Source organism: Arachis ipaensis, chromosome B07, assembly GCF_000816755.2.
Source record: "Arachis ipaensis cultivar K30076 chromosome B07, Araip1.1, whole genome shotgun sequence".
Taxonomy (NCBI): Eukaryota; Viridiplantae; Streptophyta; class Magnoliopsida; order Fabales; family Fabaceae; genus Arachis; species Arachis ipaensis.
Genome location: NC_029791.2, coordinates 64,851,667 through 64,863,733, shown reverse-complemented (window position 1 = coordinate 64,863,733; position 12,067 = coordinate 64,851,667). Strand labels below are relative to the sequence as shown.

At 36.2% G+C, this 12,067-nt stretch overlaps 1 pseudogene; it reads right to left on the bottom strand.

Moving 5' to 3' along the window:
* The window catches only part of LOC107608054, a 3,113-nt pseudogene continuing 782 nt past the window's right edge, over positions 9,737-12,067 (bottom strand).

Genomic DNA, 12,067 nt, shown 5'->3' with positions numbered 1-12,067 from the left:
ACAAGAGATCCCACTCATGGACAAGAGCATGAGAAAATTCCTCATCATGAAATCCCTGAGATGCCTCAAAGGATGCATTTTCCTCCACAAAACTATTGGGAGCAAATCAACACCTCCCTAGGAGAATTAAGTTCCAATATGGGACAACTAAGGGTGGAGCACCAAGAGCATTCCATCCTCCTCCATGAAATTAGAGAAGACCAAAGAGTCATGAGGGAGGAGCAACAAAGGCAAGGAAGAGACATTGAGGAGCTCAAGCACTCCATAAGATCTTCAAGAGGAAGAACAAGCCGCCATCACTAAGGTGGACCCGTTCTTTAATTTTCTTGTTCTTTATTTTCTGTTTTTCGAATTTTTATGCTTTATGTTTATTTATGTTTGTGTCTTATTACATGATCATTAGTGTCTTAGTGTTTATGCCTTAAAGCTATGAATGTCCTATGCATCCATCATCTTTCTTAAATAAAAAGTGTTTTAATTGCAAAAAGAAAAAGAAGTACATGAATTTCAAATTTTAAAACAGATTAATTATTTTGATGTGGTGGCAATACTTTTTGTTTTTCTGAATGAATGCTTGAACAGTGCATATTTTTGAATTTGTTGTTCATGAATGTTAAAATTGTTGGCTCTTGAAAGAATAATGGAAAAGGAGAAATGTTATTGATAATCTGAAAAATCATAAAAATGATTCTTGAAGCAAGAAAAAGCAGTGAAAAGCTTGCAGAAAAAAATATATGCGAAAAAAAAAAGAAAAAAGAGAAAGAAAAAGCAAGCAGAAAAAGTCAATAGCCCTTTAAACCAAAAGGCAAGGGTAAAATAAAAAGGATCCAAGGCTTTGAGCATCAGTGGATAGGAGGGCCCACAGGAATAAAATCCTGGCCTAAGCGGCTAAACCAAGCTGTCCCTAACTATGTGCTTGTGGCGTGAAGGTGTCAAGTGAAAACTTGAGACTGAGCGGTTAAAGTCGTGGTCCAAAGCAAAAAGAGTGTGTTTAAGAGCTCTGGACACCTCTAATTGGGGACTCTAGCAAATCTGAGTCACAATCTGAAAAGGTTCACCCAGTTTTGTGTCTGTGGCATTTATGTATCCGGTGGTAATACTGGAAAACAAAATACTTAGGGTCACGGCCAAGACTCGTAAAGTAACTGTGTTCAAGAATCAACATACTGAACTAGGAGAATCAATAACACTATCTAAATTCTGAGTTCCTATAGATGCCAATCATTCTGAACTTCAAAGGATAAAGTGAGATGCCAAAACTGTTCAGAAGCAAAAAGCTAATAGCCCCGCTCATCTAATTAAGACTGATCTTCATAGATGTTTTTGGAATTTATTGTATATTCTCTTCTTTTTATCCTATTTTATTTTTATTTGCTTGGGGACAAGCAACAATTTAAGTTTGGTGTTGTGATGAGCGGATAATTTATACGCTTTTTGGCATTATTTTTAATATGTTTTTAGTATATTTTAGTTAGTTTTTATTATATTTTTATTAGTTTTTAAATAAAAATCACATTTCTGGACTTTACTATGAGTTTGTGTGTTTTTCTGTGATTTCAGGTATTTTTTGGCTAAAATTGAGGGACCTGAACAAAAATCTGATTCAGAGGCTGAAAAAGGACTGCAGATCTTGTTGGATTCTGACCTCCCTGCACTTGAAGTGGATTTTCTGGAGCTACAGAAGCCCAATTGGCGCGCTCTCAACTGCGTTGGAAAGTAGGCATCCTGGGCTTTCCAGAAATATATAATAGTCTATACTTTTCCCGAGATTTGATGGCCCAAGTCAGCATACAAATTCTAGCGTCAAAACGCCAGAACTAGCATAAAAGCTGGAGTTAAATGCCCAAACTGGCACAAAAGATGGCGTTTAACTCTAAGAAAAGTCTTTACATGTGAAAGCTTCAATGCTCAGTCCAAGCACATACCAAGTGGGCCCGGAAGAAGATTTCTGCATTAATTACCTATTTCTGTAACCCTAGGCTACTAGTTTTCTATAAATAGGACCTTTTGCTATTGTATTTTCATACTTTTCATATACCTTTTGAGCTCTATGTTCACGTTTGGGGGCTGGCCATTCGGCCATGCCTAGACCCTTTTGTTCTTATGTATTTTCAATGGTGGAGTTTCTACACACCATAGATTAAGGTGTGGAGCTCTGCTGTACCTCATGAATTAATGCAAAGTACTATTATTTTTCTATTCAATTCAAGCCTATTTCTTCTCTAAGATATACACTCGTTCTTCAACTTGATGAATGTGATGATCCATAACACTCATCATCATTCTCACCTATGAACGCGTGCCTGACAACCACTTCCGTTCTACTTGCAATAGCTTGAGTGCGTATCTCTTAGTCTCCTGGTTCATGACGCATGGTTGCCTCGCCTGACAACCGAGCCTTCTATTCCGTGAGATCAGAGTCTTCGTGGTATAGGCTAGAATTATTGGCAGCATTCCTGAGATCCAGAAAGTCTAAACCTTGTCTGTAGTATTCTAAGTAGGATCCGGGAAGAGATGACTGTGACGAGCTTCAAACTTGCGAGTGTTGGGAGTAGTGACAGACGTAAAAAGATCAATGGATCCTATTCCAACATGATCGAGAACCGACAGATGATTAACCGTGCGGTGACAGCGCATTTGGACCATTTTCACTGAGAGGACAGGAGGTAGCCATTGACAACGGTGAAACCCAACATAAGCTTGCCATGAAAAGGAGTATGAATGATTGGAAGAAGGCAATAGGAAAGCAGAGGTTTAGAAGGAACAAAGCATCTTCATACGCTTATCTGAAATTCTCACCAATGAATTATACAAGTATCTCTACCTTATTTTATGTTTTATTCATATTTCAATTATCTTAAACTCCATAACCATTTGAATCCGCCTGACTAAGATTTACAAGATGACCATAGCTTGCTTCAAGCCGACAATCTCCGTGGGATCGACCCTTACTCAGGTAAGGTTTATTACTTGGACGACCCAGTGCACTTGCTGGTTAGTTGTGCGGAGTTGTGACAAAGTGTTGAGATTACAATTGTGCGTACCAAGTTGTTGGCGCCATTGATGATCACAATTTCGTGCACCACATATTCACAATATTAACATATATACAATAGCTAATAACATAGCACCATTGTAATTTCCTGGCAACGGCCCCAAAAACTTGAAAGAGCAAAACCGTCGGCTAAGAATTTCTTCTCGATTAGAGGAAACAAGTTCGTTGCAAGTATAGTTCCCAACCGACAAGCAATGCTTAATCAAAGTTTTAATGTTGGTTGTCACAAGTACAAACCCCAATCAAAATTAACCGAAGTATTTAAACATCGGGTCGTCTCACAAGGAATTGCAATGAAGTGAATGATTATTGGCTATGAAGGAACACGGGGGGGTTTGATTGGTAAAAGGGCAAGAAAATAAATGGCAAGAAAATAAAGTAGGCAATTAAAGAAAGCAAATAATAAGGAGAGACATTCATGGCAAGGATTGAGAATATAAGCTTTCTATCCTAGTCACTAATCATAACAATTATTAACATGAGTTTATCCTATTTTGTCATCTCCAACAATAGAAGAAGGTATAATGTTATCTTCACATAGGGAGAAAGTCAAATAAGACTAGCTAATCTCAATCCAAAAGTCCTAATCAACTCACTAATTCAATTAGCAAGCGATTAGAGTCAATGGAAACAATACTAGCCAACAACTCTAGATCACCATCATAGGTTGGGTCTTAATAACTCAAGATTGTCTAATTCCTCTTTCCAAGCCAAGAATGCTCAAAAATCTACTCTAACATCCTTCCAAGTATTTTGTCAAACACTTGGAAGGCATAAAAAGAAAGCAAGCTAAAATGACAACGAGAATAAAATCTAACAACTACCAATTGCAAGGAAACAATAACAACAACTCAATTAACAATAAAAGAACATCAAACATGAAATTGTATTAAATGCAAACCAAATTCAACAAAGTGCTCATTAATGAAATCTACTACTACACAATACAAGAAATTAACAACAACAACTAAGGAAAGTACATTAAGCATGAAATACCTCAAAATTGCATTAAAGAGAATGGAAATTAACAAGAGTTCATGACATAAAAATAACCAAAATGAGAAATTAACAAAAGAAAAGAGAAGAATTAAGACAATACAACAAGGAATTGTATAGAAGACAAGATAAAAACAAGAAATTAAACCTAGATCTAAGAGAATTTGACCTAATCCTAACCTAATTTTAGAGAGAAGAGGGAGCTTCTCTCTCTAGAAACTAACTACATGCTTCCTAGTCTACAACTAATTGCTCCCCCTTGCTCAATCTTCAATTTTGCATGAAATACCCTCAGGAATCAATTGGATTTGGGCCTGGGCAGCTCAGAAATCGCCCCCAGTGGTTTTCACTTTAATGAGGTCACATGCGAGCTGTTACGCGTATGCATGGGTCACGCATACGCATCGTCTGACATTTTCCTCTCACGCGTACGCATCATGTCACGCGTACGCATCGCCTGGATGACCTCATCTTCATGCGTGCGCGTATGTCACGCGTGCGCGTTGATGTATGCACTCCAAATCCTTGTTTTTCCCTGAATTCTCCACTTTGCATGCTTTTCTCTTCACTTCTTTGATCCATTCCTAGCCTTCTCAACCTGAATTCACTAACAAACACATCAAGGCATCTAGTGGAATCAAAGGTGAATTAAAATTTCCAATTTAAGGGCCTAAAAAGTATGTTTTCACACTTAAGCACAAATTTAGGGAGAATTACAAAACCATGCTATTTCATTGAATAAATGTGAGAAAATGTGATAAAATCTCCCTAAATTAAACACAAGATAAACCACAAAATTGGGGTTTATCAGCAATCCCAGAAGATCTTTAGGGGGCATTTATATTCATGAACTAAAGCAGAGAATGCATCTGGGGAACCATAGAACTCACATTTGCACAATTATGCAAGTATTTTCAATATTTGCAACCCTAAAGTTATATACAGCTTTTGCTAGTTTACTACACCATTACACTCGGTAAGGAAAATAGAACCAAATTCTATTTTGTAAATCATCATTAGGACTAATCCAATGCATGAATCCTCAATTAACTAATCCAATACCTGAAAATTATAATTTGTTCAGACTTCCTTTGTTTTGAAGTTTCATAGAAGTCCATAAATAGCTCCCTGAAAAGAACACCACAATAATAACATACATGAATGAGGACTTCAAATCTTTTCAACCGCAAACTAATGCCATTATTAGATAACACTCACCTGATGATACCTTCATCTTTGTTACCATCATTGGAATGAACATGCTTAAATAAAGAATAAATTTGTCATAAAACTCTTACAATCCCCTTCATTTCAGCACACTTCTTGATGGTATTACACAGAAAACGTGTGTCACAGCGAGCTGAGAAGTTTATAACGGCCTAGCGCTCAATCCTCATAGGTTTAACTAGTTTCTGAAATATCGCATTTAATTTTAGATAAAGAACTCTAACTTTTCAACAATAAGAATAGAAAATAACAAGATAAAACAATACAGAATACTAATCTTATTGTTGAAATTTCAGCGCCCACCCCTTAGAATGAAGCTCAAAATAGGTACATGTAGCATACTGGGGACTTATGTTCTTTCACCATTTTGCCTACACAAATTCTTACAACATAAGTTTACTCTGCATAACTTAGTTTCTTTCAGTCAATGAAGTATTAAGTCCTTTTTTAAAGTAGCAGTCAAATCTTAACTGTAAGAATCGTAATTTTAATCGACCATTTAGATAATATAAAATAATGATTATATCGCTCGGAATAGGTTCGAGAAATTAGAATTCATAATTTAGAATTTTAGCGGTGAGATTTGAATTCAGTGAATTTTTCTGAGTGGAAAAAATATAATTTTCTACGAAAATTGCGTAAAAAACGCGTACCGGTTCTTTTAGCCGGTAGTACCGGCTTAAGTCTGTCTGGTACTATGTGAAAAATAATAAAAATAGTAGAAAAACTTAGGAAAACTTTTAAAATTGAAAATCGGGCACTAATTCTAAAGGTTTTGGCCCAAGGTGAGGCAAACGGGTTAAAAACGCTATCGGGTTGGACTGAGCCTAAGTTGGGCCTAAACCCAACATATAAATATACTTAAATGAGCTCATTCTTCATCAAACACCACACACACCAGCAGCTGAAGTGAGGAGAGAGGTGAGAGCTTTTCCTACGTTGTCACTATTCACATACAACTTCCGGTGACCATAACTCGAGCTACAGTGCTCCAATTTGCGTGCCGTCAACGGCTACACGAAGCTCTCATCGAGACCATGACTTCTAGCTAGGTATTTTGGTAATCTACTCACCAATATCTGCCTAGTTTTCTGCCCTAAGAAAATTCGAAATTTTAGATTTTGGTTTGAGTGAAATTGTGTTTTGGTTGTTTAGGTACTAACCATTAGTGAGGGATTGTTGGGTTCTACCCCAAATTTCAGTGGATAAGGTAAGGTTTCTCAAAAATCTTTGTAAATTGATATATTGTGAGTATTAAGTTTTGATTTTTATGAAATATATGATGTTAGTTTGAATATTGGAGCTTGTTGGAGTTTCCTTGGATATTTGGAAGCTTTTGGTTTGGGATTGGTGACTTGATTTTGGTTGGAAGCTTGGTTTGGACTCAATCTTTGGTTTTTGGCATATTGGAAATCAGCCAAGGTATGGTTTCAGTTTTCTTTATGTAATATATAATATTTCTAGACACTTAAGCTAGTGGACCATAGGATAGGTTTGAATGGTTGATAGTGGATTGTAATTATTGATGCTTGTGATGATTTTGATGAATTATGATAATAATTATTGATGTTAGAATGAATAATGATAACTATGTGAAATATGAGGAGATATGATGAATTATGTTGGTGAAGAGTTAAATTGTGTAAGATTGGGAAGGTTGGAATCCTGATTTAGAACTTGTAAAATTTTGTTGAATTATGTTGGAAAAATTGAATGAAATAGGGTTCAAGTGTTGGAGGAAGTCAATAGGTGATTGGAGAGACATATGGTTGTGATTGTGGACATGAATGATAAGAAGCGATGTGCAAAAGAATGTTTATGAAATGGTTTTGGTTAAGGTGTTTGGAAAATTTGGGAACCTTGCTGATTTTGTGAAAACCTTGTTTTACCGAACTTTGATGGATCATAACTTGAGCCTCAATTTTTAGAATTGATTGAAATTTGTTTTAATTTAAAGATGATTCAAGGGGATTTAATTTGATATAAAGTTTGAGAAAAATGGATTTTTGTCGAGGAAGTTATGAACGTTTAAAGTTTGGGGTTTAAAATTGAAATTCTGCAGATTTGAAAATTTTCTAAATTTGGTGAGGGTTGCGTATGCGACACAGTGCACGTGACGCGGCCAATCCATTCGGGTTGGGCATCTCGCGTACGCGGGCATTGCATGCGTATGCGAACTATTAGAATATTGACCCTTGCGTACGCAAACTTTAACACGCGACACGAGCAATCCATTCGGGTTGGGACACTCGCATACGCGAGCAGGTGGTTGCATACGCGACCACCCATTTTTGGACTGCATGCGTATGCGAGACAGGGGCTTGCATACGCAAGACCCCTATTTTGCTGAAATATCATTTTTCTTCATTTTCAAAGGTTCTCTAGCTTTCCATACATTCTTTACATACCGTTTAAGAATACTATTTAGTGCTTAGGTCCTAATACTACTAAAGATGAGTTAGAGACTTAAATAGTTGAATTTTAATATGAATTTTAGAAGACGGAGACTTAGATTTTTGGAGTACTGAGGATGGATTTATTGAGTGAGATGGTAGAGTACTGTAATGATGATTAATGTGATGAGTTATAGAGTTACGTATTGACGGTGTTTGAGACAAGTCTAGGACTTGGAGTGGAAATATGACCTTACTGAGTATTGAAAATGATTTGTGAAAGCCAATGATATATTGTTTTATGCTGAGACTGTTGAGTCGCTATGCACCTCGGGCAAGGGCTGTGGTAGTCTCCCGCTTGTCGAGGTCGCGACGCCGGCGTAAGGACGGTTGGTTTATCCCGCTTACATTGAGATGTGAGGGCTAGGGTGGTATCTCGCTCGCATAACCTTCTCTGCTGCATGAGTGTGCGGGACCTATATCGTTGGCGTAGCAGACTCCCTACTGCATGAGTGTGCGGGGCCTATATCCTCGGCGTGGCATATTTTTCGGCTGCATGAGTGTACAGAGCCTATATTTCTGGCGTGGCAGGAAGGCTACATCCGGAAGGATGTGTTGGGTTAGCATTTATAGACCGATAAGTGATATCACGAGCCACTTAGGACAAGCATTCATCATGCGCATATTCTATATGTTTGTTTGCTTTGCCGACTTGCATTGTTTGCCTAATTGTATAACATGTTTAATTGCTTCTTGCTTTACTTGCTATATATGATAATTATTTGTGCTTTACTTGTATGAATTACTTGTGTTTTCTGCTGGGATTGAGGAGGTTCGGAAGGAGGTGGCGATGGATCGCATGGCAGTTAGGCTGGCAAAGGCTGTGGGACAGCGAAGAATTGTTAGATTAGAACTCCACTCAGTTAGATTACCCTTTTTCATTGTGGTTTTAAAGTTAACGTTTTAAATTTACTGATGGTTTAAGCTTGAATCTTGTGATGGATATGAAGTTCTAGGATTGCCTCTGGCGTCCCGGAGTCTTGTATCTTACATCATTGGGCACTGTTATCATACTGAGAACCTCTGGTTCTCATACCATATTTTGTTGTTATTTTTTAGATGCAGGTCGCAACCCACCTCGGTGAGTTGCTTGATGATGACAAAGCGAAAGATCCTTGCTATGTTTTGGAAGTCTTTTGGTTTATTTTGTGTAGATCTCTCACTTTTGTATTTATCTATGCCTTAGAGACTTACTTTGAGAGAAATATTGCATAAGCTGTTTTACTTTCAAAAACTCTGTATTGTCTGTATATAACTAGCCAGCTTAAACTCCGCGAGCTGCGGCTAGATCTTTATACTATTTTGCTTATATATCTATATATGTCTTGATATATGTATGTATATCTTGTGCCTTAAGTTTGTAGCTTCGTGTGAACGTTTTGCGCTATATATATATATGTTCAGGTTTTAAAATTGTCGTAACCTTTGATTAACCTTTGCTTTACGATGTGAGGTAAGGCTTAGGGTAATTAGGGTGTTATATCAACAACTAAGGTTCCTTTTTTTAAACAAGCATCAAAGTTCTTGTGAGCATGATCAATTGATCATCACCGAGTTTAGCTTCTACAAGGAACACACCAGTAGGTGAAATCAATTTTACTTATACGAAGATTTTTAATTTTTAATTCAATGTAAAAGCACTGGAAAATGTAATCCATTCTTGTTCTCATATGCCATTCTACTATACACAAATTGTAAAGAAGATCAAATGAGTTCATATAACCATTTCACCAAAATAATATTTTGACATAAATTAGTGAAAGCACCAGATACATCCTTGACTAATTTATTTCAGCATTATGGAATCTTTAGAATGGTATCCAAAAGTAAGTACTTTTTTTGAGAATTAATATGGTTTCTCATCAGGTAACTATCAAAGATAACAGTTATGATTTTCTGTTTTCTCTTCTATTCCTTTTCTTCTGAGGACACGGAGTCTGGGAGAAGGATATTTAAATCAAAATAAAACAGCTGATTATGTACAAGGCAAAGTAAGTAAGGGCATGCAAGAAAGGAGCACAATTGAATATACCTCATCAATAGAATAAATGTTACGCTGGTCAGCAGTATACATCAGAACATCTTGTTAAAAGATAAAAAAGGATAAAATAAATTAAAAAAGAAAACATTTTCTCTTACATTGAATCATTTCAATAATGAAATTTTGAGAAATCACTCTCCTTATTTAGCAGTAGAAACCATTTGACCAGAAAAGAAAAACACAAGTGGTAGTAGTGAAAGAGTATAAACTCATTCTAACCCTTGGCATAATTGACATTGGCTGGCCATCCTGAAAACGAAAAAGTCCACCATTAAAATCCTTGTCATAATTATTTAAATAGCACACCATCTTTGCTGAACCAAAATTGTCAGGAACAGTATTAAATAAAATTCAATAAAAGAGAGGAGTAGTGGAAAGTGGAATTCTGACTGCAAAGTGCCGCTGTTTGAGGTAGGGTCTATTATCATCACTATGCCACCCAATACTTGCACCTCTGCTCCAGCTGTTTGATTATTCATAAATACAATAAGATAAAGATTGTAAAAGAAGTAACAACCAACAAGCAATTGATGGTCCTTAAGATAGAGTAGTAACCTAATTAGAGCAGTGAATAACAAAGAGCTCGTATTGACAGTTGAAAAACTCATTTAACTTGTCTTTCAACCTTTCTGTGAAAAAATTTGATTGAGTTGAAAATTTCAATAAAGGGAAAGATGATAAAAAAAAAGAGAGTACCTCAGATAGGAATGAAGGGAATGAGGAAGTGGTAAGAGTTGGTGGCAATAAGATGGAAGAGAGTGGTTGAGAAGATATTGGGTCTATAGCCAACAGTGCTGCTACTCTTGTGTATGAATTCCAGCTCCTGACAATGGAATAAATCAAGATAAGGGAAGAAAAGAAGCGAACAAGAGAATCTGATGAAAAGGAAACCTAACCTTGCATTTTTCAGGGGAGAGAAAGTTGGGGACCATCACACGAGAGTGTTGCGAACCACAACAAACCTCACACATTCCTAATCCTACTTTTTTTTTCAATTTCCGTTTCTATTTCTAAATCTCATCCATTTTCACTTTTAAATTGATGCATATTTCACTTTCAAACTGATGCATAGACCCTGTAGTCAATAAAAAATGTTTTCATATTTCTGGCAAGCCTAAAGAAGGATTATCACTTCATTGATTTTCTTGAAATCAAAGTCCTATACAACAACACACCTTAACTCAAAATAACAATTAATCATGATAATATGACATATATGTAACAAATTCAAAGCAATACCTCTACAATAGTTTCTAAACTAATTTTCTTCCTCCACTTGATCATGTTATCACACATTAGCTTTGTTTTTCCGAAATTTTAATAGTGCCTGAACCAATTCCTTCATTGCATTATAACGAAAATTTCGTTGCAAAATCAGTAAGTAAAAATATCTACACTAATTATATCGCCATCAAATTACTAAATAATCGTAAAAATAACAAGTCAAATCCGAAATCAAAGAAGTAATCAATCAAATTAAATTAATGTGAAGAAAATCACAAAATTAACAAAAAAAAAGCTTCCATAGGAATGCACAAAAGAATGCAGAAGGAGATCTCAAAAGTTACCTGTCATGACCTCAGGAGATGTGTCGAAGGAATAGCTCCTCCTTTGACAATCACGTTCACCACTTTCTCTGCAAGACACAACCACTGAAAAATTTACACCAAGAGACATACACGACTGAATTTGCCAAAACCGAAATGAAGGGAGCAACACGCTAGGAGATCGAAGAAAAGGAATAGAAGATTTACTGTTTTTGGCAAGATCGGCGAGTGCGTGAGTGGCGTGCTTGGCGGTAGCTCGATCCGACTCCTTCTATAAGAAAATGGAGTTGAAGATGAAAACCTGCTTGGCATCGTGGGCGTCGCCGGTTACTCACCCTCTGGTCTCAGACGCTATAGCGAACTTGATGGTGACAATGACGGCAAAGAAATGAATACGATAGTGTACATCTAGAGTTTCATTCTCACTTTTCTTTCTCTTCTAATTTTTTTGGACAAATAGATTTTTTGGAGGATGGACTATTTATTTGGACAATTAGGTTTAAAAATTTAAACCAACATTAATTAATAGAAATTTCATATTTAGCCATAATAAAATATGTTATGAAATTTTTTTAAAACTTCCAAAAAAATCCCATAAACAAACATCCCATAAACAAACAGAAATTTTGTAGTGATCGTACTATCTTTTCTATCATTGTTATCATTTATATTTCTATTATTTTAATGATATAATCATATTTTGTCATTCTTATTATCTTTTCTACCACAGCACTAATAACATCATCAG